This window comes from Copadichromis virginalis, linkage group LG9 (assembly GCF_057382275.1).
Source record: "Copadichromis virginalis isolate Kocher_CV1m ecotype Utaka linkage group LG9, C_Virginalis_male_GT1.1, whole genome shotgun sequence".
NCBI lineage: Eukaryota > Metazoa > Chordata > Actinopteri > Cichliformes > Cichlidae > Copadichromis > Copadichromis virginalis.
Genome location: NC_140626.1, coordinates 26,408,623 through 26,425,591, shown reverse-complemented (window position 1 = coordinate 26,425,591; position 16,969 = coordinate 26,408,623). Strand labels below are relative to the sequence as shown.

Below are 16,969 nucleotides of genomic sequence, written 5' to 3'. Positions count from 1 at the left end.
ATATAGAATATGCTAGAGTATTACATAAGGATAGGTCAGAAAGATAATGGAAAATGACACAAGGAACCAATGAGTGATTAAATGAATGAAGCATTGCGGAGCTTACTGACTGAGAAGTCATTTAAATAAGGGTAGTAAGTAGGGCAGAAATCTGTTTAGACAATAACTGTGAGCGCGCACGTGAGTGTATGTGTGTGTGTGTGTGTAGTCCCATCTACACCACATGAAAGAATAAAAGGATTTTGGCGCCATCTGTTGGCAAATGTCTAAAACTTCCCCTTTCATTCATTACTTTCACTTTAAAAAATGTACAAAGCTTTACAAATATTGTTTCTTCTTATGAAACATACAGTGAAAATATTGTTTCCCGTATGCTCATTTGAACAGTGAGGGGATGGGTATAATAATAATCTTTTATAATGCCATGAGGTCAGCACAGCATAAAGCTGAGTTTTAGCTGCAGCTCTTTATCTCGATGAGGATTTATAGAAACTGATTGATTAAATCTGGCAGTACATCTAAGGATGTACTGACTATGATTGAATATTTATAAAACAAGTGTGTCATCTATATATGGCGAAGACATTATGTTACGTGATGAGCTGAATATCTTCCCTCTTGCGCTGCAACTACACATAAAACTCTTTACAATGCTGCTGGGGTTAGCTGATGTCCTCTTTTTATTCCTCTCCAGTTCAACTCTGCTCAGCTGAGCGTCTCTTCCCACACAGGTGAAGCATCTCTGCACTACACTCGGTGCAACCCTGCATCACAACATCGACTGAAATCCAGGACGTGAAAAATTAGCATTCTTTTGTGCAAAGCCCTCTGTGACTCGAGCAATATAAAGCCTATTAAAATGTAATGAAGAGAGATTGAAGCGACTCAGTCAAATAGGAAAACAAGGCACGCTGAATACTAATCACAAATCACATTAAGTTGCAGAACACATTGATGATCTTACATAAATTTACAATGTGTAGTCTGGAGACGCTCACAGTATCTCCGCAGAGACTTCATTAATTTAGCAAATATTACATATTGGCAATACTTTTTTTTCTTTCTTGCAGTGGTTAGGGGTCAACCACTTCTGTAGTCCATCCATTAGCCTGTGGCTAACAATGACAAGCTGGAAAAAGTGGTCAGAAGGCTAGTGGCATTTCCTGAAGCAAACATATATAAATGCATTTTTTTTGTTGTTGCTGTTTTTAAATAAAGCAGGATCTCTTCTACTAATGCAGAGGAAAAATGGAATCATAAAGCAGAATAAAGAAGGTGGTGTCCTGGCTCAGCAGCGGAAGTGTTATCGCTAAATGAATGCTGGTACTGATTAGGTTAAACCTATTAGCAGCTAAGTGAGGCAACTCAGGGCAAGCTTGGCACTGAGCTGTGGAGTCATAGTAAGGACGCAGATTGCTTCCATACCCCTCAACTTTTTGGCAAGCGCATTTCAGGCTCACTCCCTGCTGCCAAACAATTTGATCGGAAGACCTTTGCTTGTACTCTTGTTTCTGAACAGCAACAAGGTAGAAGAGCAGATAAGAGCACGAGATAATAATTTTGGGGGTATACTGTGTCTTACACAGATGATTTTCTGATGTGGTACAGTATGGAGCGGAGTATATGTAAATAAGATTTACTGACGTGCAGGCAAGAGGTAAGTCATTCTTCAGAGGTCGATTCTTTATTTAGATTTTACATTAACTGCCTCAGAGGACACAGTTAATCTTCTGCTGTTCCATACTTCAAAAGCTACACTATGAACAGCTGAAAGAATGGACATGCGAGCACGGACACAAACACACAGACAGAGACAAACTGATTAATGTTTTCATTGACCCATAGCCCCGCTGTCTCACTTTCACACACCCAAGCAACCTGTGTTCGGTAAATGCCGTGTAAGCTCGGGGATAAGAAGCGCTGAGGTGGCTTGCATTAACCTACTGTTATTGAGTGGGAGTAGTTAAAAAGATCAATTACTTGGACTCCTCTTTTCTCATGATTTGCATCCGCGGTTGCATTAAGTATAGCATCAAATGTCGTGAGTGGTGGATTAAAAAACAAAGAACAAAATAAAAAAAAGAAAGCACAGTAAAGCCGGTTGACCTAGACGTGACTGTGAGGACGAAGGCTAACAGACACAGGAAGTGAAAGAAGATTTTTCACAGATGCGGCCACTTTCTAATCTGTGGAGCTTCTCTCTGAACTGTTAGATAACTGAGATTAAACTATCTGTCAGTTCCACCACTGACCGATGTGCCTGCACGCACCTTGGCAAAACGGTGAATGCTTGTTGTGTTAAAATGAAGCAATTTCATTTAAAAGCAATTAAGAAAGTTAAATATCAAACTACTGGTAATTATAACTTTATTATATACATTAATTTTATACTCATCTATCAAAATATATTTGCTGCTCCTGATTGGCTTAGATGGGCGGTCAATGCATGGAGATGATTAGCTGGTGTTTGACATACTTTAGCTGCCTGTGACCAATCGGGCTGCTGTACTCCCTCTCCATTGTGCTCTGAATAATAAGAGCACAATCAGGCCAAATCGTACACACGAGTGGGTCTGTATGGCAGACTTTTGTTGTAATGTGCATCACATGGACTTTCAGATGTATGCAGAGAAGATTTGCCTATTCTTTAAAACCTCATAGAGTCAATCACTTCACAGGAGAGGAGTTTGGCCTGATGTCACAACATCGATTTTCCTTGAGCTCTCTCCCTTTGATCTGAGTTGTCATGTTGCTCCCAGAAAGAAACATTTGAATAATACCTGCATTTTTACATTGCATTATTTTGGTTAGTATGTTATGTGATGAGCTCACGCCCATGAGGTGTGCTCATCTTGGATCACCTAATGTGCATTGCTCTTGGTAGCTGTCTTGCTTTCATACATTTAAGCATTTTTAGCAGATCACCCACGGAAAAAAAAAAAACAGACAGCTTAGCACGACTGCACTGGGAAGCTGGTTCACTTTGAGATTTACAATGAGGGAGACGACTAACAAAATAAAGTTCTGAGTGTCATGTCTTACTTTTGGAGCTCAACCGATACATGGTAGGACTATCACAGTTTTCCTGGTATTTGGAGATAAACTATTTCCTTATATGAAAAGTTAATACATAAAAAGATGTTGGGGATAATTGAAACATGAAGCCGTCATGTGGTTTTTCACAACAAAGCAGCTCCAACTGTAGCACTGTTGGCTCCACATGTAGCAGAGAATGCATAACAACTGAGCAGAAGGTGGTTCAGATCAATTCAGTGCAATAGTTTTTATAAAGTGTCAAATCACAACAGTCACATGAAGGCACTTTATTTTGTAAGGTAAAGACCCGACAACAACACAGAGAAAAACCCAACAATCAGATGACGATGTCAAGAGGTTACATTTGGAACAGGTACTGTCACCAAAAAAACCTAAAATAAGCAAATGCTCTTTAGCTGTAGCAAACACACTCTCCTCATGATTTAATTCCGCAGATCCTTAAAAGTAATTGAAGATATCCTGGGTGGACAGAGAATGGGGAGTGAAGTTGATCCAGAGGAGAAAACATGCAGGAGTCATGGCATTAAGAGCCCTCTTGAGTCGCTTTTCTGTGCCTCTCTTGAGCTTTATCTTCAGCCATCTGTCATCTCAACCACTTCTCCTGAAATTGCAAGAATCACCTTTCTACATCCTCCTCAAGAGGTCGTCAATAGAGGCACTAACTCTTCTATAAGTGTCCTGTCATCAGTGGCAGCTCATGATTGCACAACTACAACTACGTCCCTCCTCTGCCTGCATTCGCATCGTTCCTGACTTTGAGAGGGGAAAGCTCTTGTGAGGATGAAAAATATTCTGCACCACACCAGTGGCCCACCTGCCAGCTAGGTGGAGGCTATTGATTGTGTACACATCAAATTATGGACACTGAGCCAAGTCCAGCAAGAACCTATTGATAACCCTGCCCGAAGCTCTTATGGACTAAGATCCACCCCACAAGTCCCCACTGGCCAAACCTCCCCCACTTGGTTCATCAATTTGCGCTTGACAAATTGAGCCTTTCCTCAGGTATGATAATTTTTTGCTGCAGAATCAATCCAGATGATTATGGCTATGGTAATGTGGATTGATTTCAGGAGTTGTGTGGTATTTAATCTTCTTGGTCTATATCTCTTCGAGTGTTATGACCCCATAAGATGTTGGATGGCACATGACAACTTGGCTTTGTGCAAAGTCTACTTTGCTAACGTAATGAATTACTTTATTAAGTTTACACGTGCCCACTGCGCTATTATTCTCATTATTAGATGCACATGCAGGATGTAGGTATAATCCCCTTTGTGCATAAATTCTGCTAATTAGCAATTGACAACAATTAATGGAAGCAGTGAACAAACATGATAAGACACATAGCTGGAATATTACTTAAATACACACACCCTTAGAGAGACCAAATATAAATCAGCAGCAAAGCAGGGGGGGTCCCCACCCTTCCTACACCATTCTGTCTGGTTGAGTGCCTTTACTATGGCCAGTTTCCAAGGCATTCACCAAGAAAGGGAGAGCAAGAGAAAAACAGAAAGAGATGGTGATATTTGTTGGCCATCAAATGTTTTGTTCCGTAGATCCTCTGAGGTTCAGAGAGGTTTGGAGAACTGCCCAGCCATTACGATTTCAGCCTCAATTCTAAAGCCATTAGTCTGCAGAAAAAATTACCAAGTTCATAAAGCACTGGGGACAAAAAATAAAACGATGAATCTGATCCAAATGAATTTCTTGAAACTGGTACAATACTTCATGTGTCCAAAACTGCTTTTTTTTACAATTTGCAACAAAATGAGAAAAATAAACCAGTTCAGTGTCCGTCTGGTCTACAGTTTTTAGAGACTCCAGAGTTGGATGCGTGATAATGAATACTGATTATTTTCTGAAATCTACTGAGCTATTCTTAAACTTTTGACAGCTCAAAGTGCAGTCAATAATTGCAGTGGATATGACCAATGTGTCTAAGCATAATGCAGTATCACCGCTCTGTGTCACATACAATTTAATTTGTTATCAGTCAGCTAGAATATATTATGTGCCCCAACTGTGCTCGGGAGCTTTCGCCAGAAGTCACGTTGTGATTTAAGTCACGTCTTCAGGGTCAATCTCAGTGAGGTGTCTTACAATCAGTGTGAGAGACGATCTCTGCATGTAAACATTTTATCTTGTTGATTATTTTGCAAAGCACGGCAACATCAACAGGGGATGCAGAACTCGCTGTCACCTTCATATTATCCTTGCTGGAGGCATGCAGCACGAAGAAACCAGAAGGTTCCAGCCAGTGTTTATGTTGAAACTGTGCTGGGTTCATTCAGCAGCACAAATAATGCTCAAGTGGGCCTGACAGTGTATGAGAAGAAACCTTAATCAATAACCAGGACTCATCTGCTTGTAGGCCATCTGCACGTTTTGTTACCCAACTTTTTAAGTTAACTTTTAGGCAAAATATGACAGGTGAAAAAATATTGAAAGACCCACTAAAACCCTCTGGCTGCAGTGTCTGATCTCTTTGCTAAACTTCACTGTTTCCTGCTTTCGTCTTGTAAAACACACTCTTCTGCGCAAGCTTTTCACACTCCCCCTCAAAGCCCTTTCACTTTTGTCCAGGCTTTATTTATACCAGAGGGATATTTGTTTGTGTGTTTCTTTCTTTTTTCCCTTTTTTGATGAAGCAGGGAGGGAAGTGGGCTAGTATGAAATATTTATAGAGTACATTCATCCAATAGGCGCACAAACATGCCTGCACAGAAAAGGCAACACAATTATGGTGTGTCAGCATGTGGTGCTCGATTACAGCTTAGAGGCAATTTGGACTGAGTGACATGCCCATGATTAGCAGTTTGAAAGATCATACATAGAAATTCACGCATTAGCTGACACAATGTGCTGACAATTCCTCCTTTGGTGTTTGTTCAAACGACACATTAGGCGAAGCTCATTAAGACTTTTACTAATTCAATTAAACAACAGCAATAAGAGAGAAGTGCACCAGAGTCATCTTGTTGCCGTGTTGCACTCCGGAGGCATGGATATGCAGAGGGATGGATATTGATAAGCTTTCACTGAAACCAGTGCCATTATTGATTCTGCTTATAGGTCCAATTCTTTTATAAATCACTTCTTTAATGATTCACGAGCAAAAAAGTAGGCCGCCATAAATTTTCCAATATGAGCGTGGCTGTTTTATTATCTCTGAACCCTAATGCAGTGCATAAACAGAGCAGAAAATAGGCCTGCATGTAACTCAGGTGTGCAAAATCTCCAACTGACACGAGTTTGAATCACTGCTTTGCAATGCCAAACTATCTCAAAAGCATACCAACAATGATAAGACAAATTCAGTCATGATCACTGTATTTCACTGCATTTCAGTCTGCTGTAATTTATATTCGCCAGCATGGCTCTCTTCTGGGACCTTCTTGTCCTTCCATGACCTCAGTGACATTAACTAAACCAAATACGATGTAAAAAGTGAAGGTGGGTTGCAGAGCAGCTTGCACTTGTGCTGCAAGTATAGGAGAGCTGAAGTTTGTCCTATATGAGACAGCCAATTAGACTTGTAGACGGGTATCTGAGCCATCAGCTTATGTGGTTTCAGCTGCTCTACTGGGATTGCAGATGAGCCTGACTTCGAGGGGTGCCTGAACTAATGTTATGCTCAATTTGATTAGCTTGGCAGCATACAGTTCTGATGGGATGGATGATTTGTGGATTGCTGTCCCCAGAGGAGAGAGCATAGCATTTGGCTAATGGTAAGTGCAGCCTACTTTCAACTTTAGGCCAAAAGATGATTTTTCCACACTGCGGATATAACAGACTTTCTCTGACTCTGCTAAAAAATCAAGATGTTTTCAATGATCGAAATTTCTATGGTTAGAAAATTATTTACTGTTGGCATCATTGTAAAGTACTGATAGGTTACTGCTGTAGATGCTAAATTAATTAGCTGAGAATGCTAACATGTAGCTTGTGCTTTTGACAATGAAATGTCATTTTCAACTAATGCTATCAAGTTAATACTGAGTTAATAAACATTATATTTTATTAATAAGTAAACAGGGAAGCCTATTACAGCAAAGCTGACCAATGTACCTTTACTAGGTCACAATGCAGCACAGCACTCAGGTAAAATTCAACATTTATGAGTGAGCTGCCACTAAATACATTTGCACACTTACAGTAGCACCACCTTAAGATCATGAGACATCATGAGTCAGCTAGGACAGCTAGGTCATGTTTCTCTCCCAACTTTGAGAGAAACTTTGTAACTCTTCAGTTAGGGCCTGAGATGGATTTATTCAAAGCTCTGATAGCATCCTTGCGCTATCTGCTGACTGAAATAGATCCCTAACGCATATTCCATCCTGTAACACAGTCATCTACCTAAGTTATCTGATCTCTACGTCCAGTACAGTCTTTAGGAGAGATATGATTGCACTTGAACAATGCTTCACGAGTCCATTAAAAAAAGATGTCCCATAGCGTGGTGCTATTTTGGTCGTCGACTCAGCAGTTTGGCAAATTAATAGTTGGCTGCAAAAGTGTTTCCTGCAGAGACCGGGCCTCCCAGGAAGGGCAGCGAGGAAAGACATGCAGAAAGCACCACAAAGACTTTAACGTAAAGAACAAACTGAGTTTCAGGTCAATGTCTTAGAGAGATCAACGCTTTCAGCTTTCTCAGTTCTTCTGGCAAACTTCAAAATCACACCAATCTTTCTTCGACTTTTCGTCTGGCTCTCTCTGTCCTTCCTCTGTAATCAGTCCAACACTGCTGCCCTCTTAGCCACTTTGCAGCCAAACACGGCCCATGACTTTCACAAGACAAATGTCAGGAAGAAAAAGAGACAGAGAGCGAAGGAGAGAGAGAGAGCGAGAGAGAGAAGGCGGGCAAAGTGCAGGCTGTACTGACTGTGAGGCTGACATAAAGTTGTATTTCCTATTACACAGTGGAAATTACAAATATAGCAGAATCAACTTATGCAATTATGCCAAATCCTCACAATTTTAAAACCTGCAGTAATAAACAAAATATACTACTTCTATCAGGAGAAAAATCCTATAAAATTAATTCCACTACTCGTAAAATATGTAAGAACTTGCCATGAGCTACGAGACAGGCAGAGCTGAAAGTCTGCGTGTTTTTATGCCTTTTGTCTCCTGTTATCATTACTTTGTTGCTGCTATGGCAATTTTTTGTGTGTGTGTATTTCTACGATGAACAAGCCTTAGGCCCTTATGGCATGACAGCATTATTAACCTCTGTGCCTCTGACATCCTCCCCCCGAGAGAAGAGAGCAGAAGGCAGTCCACAGATAAAGCCAGTACCTACCACAACACACATACATACATTTACTTTATACGTCATAATTTTCATCTTATCTGTAGGAGCATATGACGGTTTTTCTTTCTTTAAAGAAAAAAACAACAACAACAACAGATTACTTTCTTACGTTTTTAATAATGTTCAGCCATGTGTCCTGCTTTCCCTCAGCTCTGTCTCTTCAGGGGGTTACAGAGCCAAGGCTGGAGAGAGCAGTCAGCAGGGCTAAGTATAATTACCGCTAAGTGTGCTAGCCCCTGTGCCTGTGTAGTGATCAGTGTGTTAATCACATAGGGCAAGGCACCATAATCAACACTTCCTCGAGGTATAGACCAGAGGGAGGAAGCAGAAACAAACACTTGGACCATGTAACAGTTAATATTCATGATGCGCTGAGTGCTGCAAATAACTTGCAGGGGAGCTTGCCTGTATATATGCAGATAACAACACGGAAGGATCTCTTACAAGCTCCCATCTTCCTCTCCCCCCGAGTCTCCTGATAACATCATCCATCTGAGTGTGGAGGCTGCGGGAGGAGGGAAAGGCGGGGCGGCGGTGGAGAAGATGCATAAGTGTGTGCGCGTGTGGTGCTTTCTCTCCTGTCACCTCTCCCGGGTGCTTCTCCTTCACAGATAAGACTGGGAAAACCTCGCAGCAAAAACTCACTCTTCCACACACCTCCCACACGCATATGCACACTGGCCAACGCCGCCACCTCTCTTAAAAAGACGCACAGTGTCACACTGAGCCAGCTCTTATGGTTTAGAGACAACGCCCTCTTATTAACCCTCTCAAGGCAGGCGTTGCAGATTTGCAACAGTTAAAAACTATACATATATACACATACATATTTTATGAGTTTTTTTTACTCAGAAGTACCACTGCAGGACTTGGTTGTGCATTAGCAACAAAAAGTTTAATTTGAGCCCGAGAGGGTTAAAAAGAAAATCCCTCCCTTTCTCTCCCCCTCCTCCTTCTCCCTCTCGTACCTCTGCCTGTTATCCTCAATGACTACGCGTCACCCTGCTGTCTGAGTCAAACTGTGTAACCATGGAGATATCTCCGAGCACTACTAACGCAAGTCGAGTAGAAAGCAGCTTTGTGACTTAAACATAGTTTTTTCTGTGATGCTGAGCCTCTTTACCATTCTGAGCGCTCTGCAGAAGCCCTTTGAGCAGCAGGTTGACAGAGACAGATCTCAGGGTAAGGAGAGGTTACTTGGCGCATTGTAATTCAAAGCAAAAAATTCTGACAGCCTGTACAAATGCTATGGTGAATGCCAACAATATATATATAGATAACATTAGCAGTTTGGGGGAAACTTTTTGTTTAAAGTGGAGGTGCTTTAAGGACATTTTTAGGATATTTCAAACTGGAAAGAACCCTGACACCTGGGATTACTAGTCCACTGGTCATTTGCTGTTGTTTTAGTCAACTCAAGAGTGACTCTGCCCATAAGAGAGAGATTTTTCACCACCATGAGCTGAATTAAGGAGGAGAAAATGTTTACAGCTTTGTCTTTTTTGCTGCAAGGAGGTTCATTGGAGTTGGGTTAGAAAGTTTCAAGCTTAATTTTAATGCCAAAAGAGCGAGTTGTGATAATCCATAGCTATCCTCTCCATTCTTCACACACTTTGTGTCTGTCTTTCAGTTGGGACTGCAGAAAGTCTAGCGGTCACCGAGGAGCCAGCTAATCCCAATCAAGTGTAAGGAGGAAGAAAGAAGAAAGCACAATGCTGAGCCCTAAGTGGCACTCCCCTTCTTTTATATTCCCCTCAACATCAGCATCCACCTAAACACCATCATTTCAAAATGTGGACTAGTATGTGTCTATTGGCTTCAGATCTGCACTTTATGCCAATTGCAGTTGTTGCTCTTGCAAAGTCTCTTTCAAGTTATACGCTGACACTGCAAAACTACACTGCTTCACTCTACCTTGTTGACTTATTGTTTCACAGCTTCACCTGCAAAGACAGGCCAGTGCCTTCACATTTGTCTTCAGCACTAAAATATTCTTAACTTATATACCACACACACACAAAAAAACAATTCTGGAGGCGAGCCTCAGCACACAGCCTATATTTTTGCCTCATTTTTTGGAATGTCTTTTTCTGTCTTTCTGCTGGGAGTCTGCAATAAATATAAACCAAATTCTGTTTACCACAAGTCAACTGACAACATGGGTTTTCTTTCTAATGAGATGCACCCTGATGATGTTTGCATGAATTTATTCATGAGTGAGGCTGACACGGGGAAACAAGACAGGCACAAGAGCAGCCAAGTAAGTGAATAAGTAAATAAAAACTCAAACAACAGACAGCAAGAGCAACAAACGCTAAAGCCAATAAAAACTAATTTAAAAAAAGCTTGAAATTTGATGAAATTACAGAATACTTGTTTTATGTATCAGCTCTTAATAAAAACTCATCTGGTCCTTAGCAGGTGTTAAAATGAGGAACAATGGCAACACGTGGCATATTACACTGAATCATGATATATTTGACAAAACTGAAGCCAAAATGCTGAAACTGTATGTGACAAACTAAGTACACCATTACTGCTTCCATAGAAAATTAAGAGGGTAAGTAGCAGCCAGGTGCTCATAATGAGATGCACTTAATTAACTGATCATCAGGACCTCTACAAAAGCAGACGTTATGGCAGTTTGCTAGTCTGCAGGGTTATATGGATATTTCCAAAACCGTTTTAAGTCCATCATTCTAAAGATGATTAATCAGTGGAAAACCTTTACGGCACCCGGAGTGACCATCCCAGCAAATTCACTTCAAGGTCAGACTCTGAAATGCCAAAGAACAAAAAAAGACCAAAGAGCTACATCTCACACTCTACAGGCCTCAGTTAGCATCTTAAATGTTAAAATTTATGACATTAGAATTAGAAAAAGACTAAACAAGTATGGCTTGTTTGAAAGGGTTGCAAGGAGAAAGCCTCTAAAAAGAACATGGATTAGGTTTGCATCTGAACAAATCAAAAGATTTCTTGAACTTTTAAAATTCTAAATAACCTGGCCCCTAGCTACTTAACTGATCTCCTCTATCCGTACAACCCGAAGAGAGCACTAAGATCCTCCAGCCAACTGCCCCTAATGCAACCAGGGTCTTGTTTAAAAACCAGAGGTGACCATGCATTTGCCATCGCTGCCCCTAGACTCTGGAATAATCTCCCAGTTGAAATTCGTACTTCGGAATCAATTCAATCGTTCAAATCCCGTTTCAAAACACACTTGTTTAACTTTTGAAACAAATTAGTTTGACTTTCATTCGGCCTGCACTACACCATGTAAATGCAATTTTAAGTATAATTGTACTATTTGTTCTGCCTGCACTGCGGTCTTATTGTGAAGCACTTTGATGCACACTAGTCTTTTAAATGTGCTATATAAATAAACTTTGACTTGACTTGGAACAATGTCCTCAAGACAAATGAGACCAAAGTGGAGATGCTTGGCCATAATGCACAGCTCCATGTTTGATGAAAACCAAACACGACATATCGGCACAAACACGTCCTGCCAACTGTAAAGGAGGATGGTGGAAAGGTGGTGATTTGGCCTTTGCTTTGGGTTTTCCTGCCACAACAACACCTCGTGACTGTAAAACACCTGGACACCTTGCAGTCATTGAGTTCACCATGACTTCTCTGTATACAAAAGTATTTTAGAGTCAGGTGTGAGGCCATCTGTCTGACCTCTAAACTGGGAGGTGCAACATTTTTGGAGCACAAAGGGATCATCCTTAGATCAGACGACAGATTGTTGACTGCATACAGACACAGATACGTGTGTAACACATAAATATCACTAAAATTCTAATCATTAAAACCCTGGCACGCCTTTTTTTTTTACAATTAAGCATGCAGCAGGTGATATTATTTGTCAGATGACTTCATAGAAAGTGCTCCAGATGGCACCAACATCACAGTAAGGGTTGAATCTGCAGAGGTGACACCTAGTATGGAGCCACTGGGCTAGTTGGCATCTACTTGTTACTCTTAACTCCCGTGCACCAAATTTAAAGACAGAGCCAGCCTTATGTGACTATATGAACTTCTGCATTGACTTATCTTCGCTGCTTTGCTGCCCTAGTTGATCTTTTCACCAAAGTTCTGGTTTATACTATAATTTCAGTTTGGCCCAGTCACCATATAACACCTTGACTTTGCTGTCTGCTTCTGGGGAAATAGAGAAGCTTAGCAACCATGGTGTCAATAACATATTGACGCTTGTCTCTGTAACCATAGAAACTTGTGAATGGGATCTGTGGTTCTCATGTGTGTAATGTAGCTGTTTTCACAAGAAAATAATGGAAATATTAGTGGAGATTTTGTGCTTTGATGTCTTGCTTTGCAAATGAAAGTCTATAACTCAAACCTACAGTGGGGCAAAAAAGTATTTAGTCAGCCACCGATTGTGCAAGTTCCCCCACCTAAAATGATGACAGAGGTCAGTAATTTGCACCAGAGGTACACTTCAACTGTGAGAGACAGAATGTGAAAAAAAAATCCATGAATTCACATGGTAGGATTTGTAAAGAATTTATTCGTAAATTAGGGTGGAAAATAAGTATTTGGTCACCTCAAACAAGGGAAATCTCTGGCTCTCACAGACCTGTAACGTCTTCTGTACGAAGCTTTTCTGTCCCCCACTCGTTACCTGTATGAATGGCACCTGTTTGAACTCATCATCTGTATAAAAGACACCTGTCCACAGCCTCAAACAGTCAGACTCCAAACTCCGCCATGGCCAAGACCAAAGAGCTTTCGAAGGACACCAGGAAAAGTATTGTAGACCTGCACCAGACTGGGAAGAGTGAATCTACAATAGGCAAGCAGCTTGGTGTGAAAAAATCAACTGTGGGAGCAATCATCAGAAAATGGAAGACATACAAGACCACTGATAATCTCCCTCGATCTGGGGCTCCACGCAAGATCTCATCCCGTGGGGTCAAAATGATCATGAGAACGGTGAGCAAAGATCCCAGAACCACACGGGGGGACCTGGTGAATGACCTGCAGAGAGCTGGGACCAAAGTAACAAAGGTCACCATCAGTAACACACTACAACGGCAGGGAATCAAATCCCGCAGTGCCAGACGTGTTCCGCTGCTGAAGCCAGTGCATGTCCAGGCCCGTCTGAAGTTTGCCAGAGAGCACATGGATGATACAGCAGAGGATTGGGAGAATGTCATGTGGTCAGATGAAACCAAAGTAGAACTTTTTGGTATAAACTCAACTCGTCGTGTTTGGAGGAAGAAGAATACTGAGTTGCATCCCAAGAACACCATACCTACTGTGAAGCATGGGGGTGGAAACATCATGCTATGGGGCTGTTTTTCTGCCAAGGGGACAGGACGACTGATCCGTGTTAAGGACAGAATGAATGGGGCCATGTATCGTGAGATTTTGAGCCAAAGCCTCCTTCCATCAGTGAGAACTTTGAAGATGAAACGAGGCTGGGTCTTCCAACATGACAATGATCCAAAACACACCGCCCGGGCAACAAAGGAGTGGCTCCGTAAGAAGCATTTGAAAGTCCTGGAGTGGCCTAGCCAGTCTCCAGACCTCAACCCCATAGAAAATCTGTGGCGGGAGTTGAAAGTCCGTGTTGCTCGGCGACAGCCCCAAAACATCACTGCTCTCGAGAAGATCTGCATGGAGGAATGGGCCAAAATACCAGCTACTGTGTGTGCAAACCTGGTAAAGACCTATAGTAAACGTTTGACCTCTGTTATTGCCAACAAAGGTTATGTTACAAAGTATTGAGTTGTATTTTTGTTATTGACCAAATACTTATTTTCCACCCTGATTTACGAATAAATTCTTTACAAATCCTACCATGTGGATTCATGGATTTTTTTTCCACATTCTGTCTCTCACAGTTGAAGTGTACCTCTGGTGCAAATTACTGACCTCTGACATCATTTTAGGTGGGGGAACTTGCACAATCGGTGGCTGACTAAATACTTTTTTGCCCCACTGTACATCTGCACATATGAGTACACAAATACACACCTTAGAGCGATTTCTGCAATTATCTAAGCCGGGGCAACCCCTTTTACGAAGAGCAACTCTGCTCTCTCCCTTGCAGTTTCCCATGATGTTTGCTTTTGTAATGACTCATACTGGATCATAGTCAGTGGTTGTCAGCAACAAAAGAACAGCCAACAGACCACAATAGAAATGTGATATTGAAAAAAAACAGTGGTATGAATGACTGAGCAATTGAGCTCAGCTTCATGGCTGAGACAAGCAGGGGGCACTGATAAGGGAGCTGTAATAGCAGTCAGACGTTTACCAGCCTTTGTTCCACAGCAAATGAGAGTGATGATCACCAGGCTTGGGAGCGGCACTGGGTGACTGTTTCCATGGCGTTAGTATGAGTGTGTGTACATCTGAGTGGGTGGTAGCGTAGGTTGGGGTGGAGGCCTGGGTATTATTGATAAGTTGCTTGTCCTTGAGAAAAGCCAGATTGGGACGCCCCCGCTCTTCACGGGAGATTTCCTTTAATTAATCCAAATGAGGACACACTCGCGCGCGCACACACATACACACACACACACACACACACACACAAATGCAGGCGCACACAGATGACTGCGAGCAGTGAAACAATGAAAGTGAAGGAGAGAGAAAGAGCAAATTTTTAACAGATGTTATTCAAAAAGTCCCAAGCTAGAATAAATTAATTACATTTTATGTTGTATTTATTAGCACAGATAAAAGTTTACAGCCATCTGAGTTGTGAGGATATACTTAGACAGTGTACTGCTTTGAGTTGTCAACATGTTCACAGTAAAATCTTGTGTGTGATGTTTTTATCAAGCTAATTACTACCAAATATAGCGTAAACATCAGGTACAAATCACACTTTTGCTTTTTTTTTGGATTAGAAAAGCATTTTTAATCCTTTGGATAGAATGCCTCATCTGAAAACCATAAACACTTAACATCTTGCCTGCAGCGGTATAACTAATAATTGGTTTTAGCTCAGGAGGTAGAGCAAGTCATCTACTAATTGTAAGGTTGGTGGTTCGATCCCTGGCTTATCCAGTCTGCATGCCAAATATCCTTGGGCAAGCTGATAACCCCACATAACCTCAGATCAGAGTCTGAATGTTAGACAGAATGAAGGATTGGTGAGGTGTGCTGCATAATGCAGGAAGAAAAGTGCTATATAAGAACCAGTCCATTTACTTAACTTTGAACTTTACTTAACTTTCGAAGTAGCGCTTTTTCTGTGTAGAGTTTTGTGTGTATTCTGTGTAGGTCACTTGTACAGAAGTAAATGAGTCAGTGTGACCATCTAGCTTATGGTCCAGTCAAATCAGTTGATCGCCACAGCTGCATTGGAACAGGTATGGGATTATCAAATCGGTAAGACGATAAGCTTCCACAATAGTCCCACAGCCAAAAGAAGCTGGACGCCTACCAGATTGTTTTTCTATTATTCCTCACATGGGGGAAAAGGTAACTGCTTACAGCCTCTTTAGATCCTTACCAAAGATAGACTTCAAATCCTATTACAATTATTCTGAATCATACACAGACAGAATGATGTTAATGCTCATGCAGATTCAAAAACCCAAACTGCAAGCCCCTGCGGGAGGATGAGGAGGCACAAAAAGGGGAACTTCTGGTGTTGCATGACCACACAGACGGTGAATCCTGAGTATTTTGATGGTACCTTTGCAGTACATAGGTTAAGTGCACCACAGCACAGTTTTTACAGCCCAGTGTGTGGGATTACGATGAGAGACGAGAGAATTAGAGGGTTGAAGATACACGAGGAGACGCAGGAAGAGGCAAAAATTAAAGGCAAAAACTTGAAGACGATAATATTGTTAACAGCCCCCGGGAGGCTTGTAGATGCACAAATCCAAACGCATAAAAAAATCTACATGTGGGCCATGAAACAGTTTTGTCAGAAGAAATGCTGCACTTCAAGCGGAAGAGCCATTTTTAACCAGCATGCTGGCAAGAATTTGCCACGTTGAATGTGCAAAGCACAAGCTCTGCGGATGAAGGTGACCTTTGAACTCCCTGTTTAGAAGAGTGCTGTCAGTATTAATAGTGCAAACATAATTCGACGTCCACAGTATAATACATGCAGCATAATAACAAACCGGCTTAAGTGCTGTAACACTTTAAAAGCGGAGCAGCGATGTGTTACTGCTCGCTAAAATACTGAAATTCTGAAATGTTTAAAATAATAAAAGAAACCAAAAACTTTATACCATAATACAGGCAGGTTGCACCTCATTAGCTGAAGAGTTGCTACTTTCTCACATTTATATGATTTCATATGATTGAAAATAGGATTCATCAAACACATGAATGACTCCCTGGCCTTTCATAAAATTGACAGGTGTATTTACTATTTTCAAATGTAGGCCTACAAATTCTTAAATAGAGTAATTTTGGGTATAAATCTGTAATGATGAATAGGAAACCTTTATTACTGCACCCTTGCTAAATTTTATGTGACAAGCATGCTCTTATTTAGCCACAGCAGAATTCAGGATTTACCCAAGCAAGACAAAATGAAACAAGTAAGAGGGTGATAATGATGCTGGAGTGACAAAGAGGAAGGAT

General features: G+C 41.3%; 1 protein-coding gene across 1 annotated transcript in view; it reads right to left on the bottom strand.

Annotated features, from left to right (window-relative positions):
• The window catches only part of kcnb2b (potassium voltage-gated channel subfamily B member 2b), a 100,306-nt gene that overhangs the window by 6,053 nt on the left and 77,284 nt on the right, over positions 1-16,969 (bottom strand). The gene's annotated exons all lie outside the window — the stretch shown is intronic.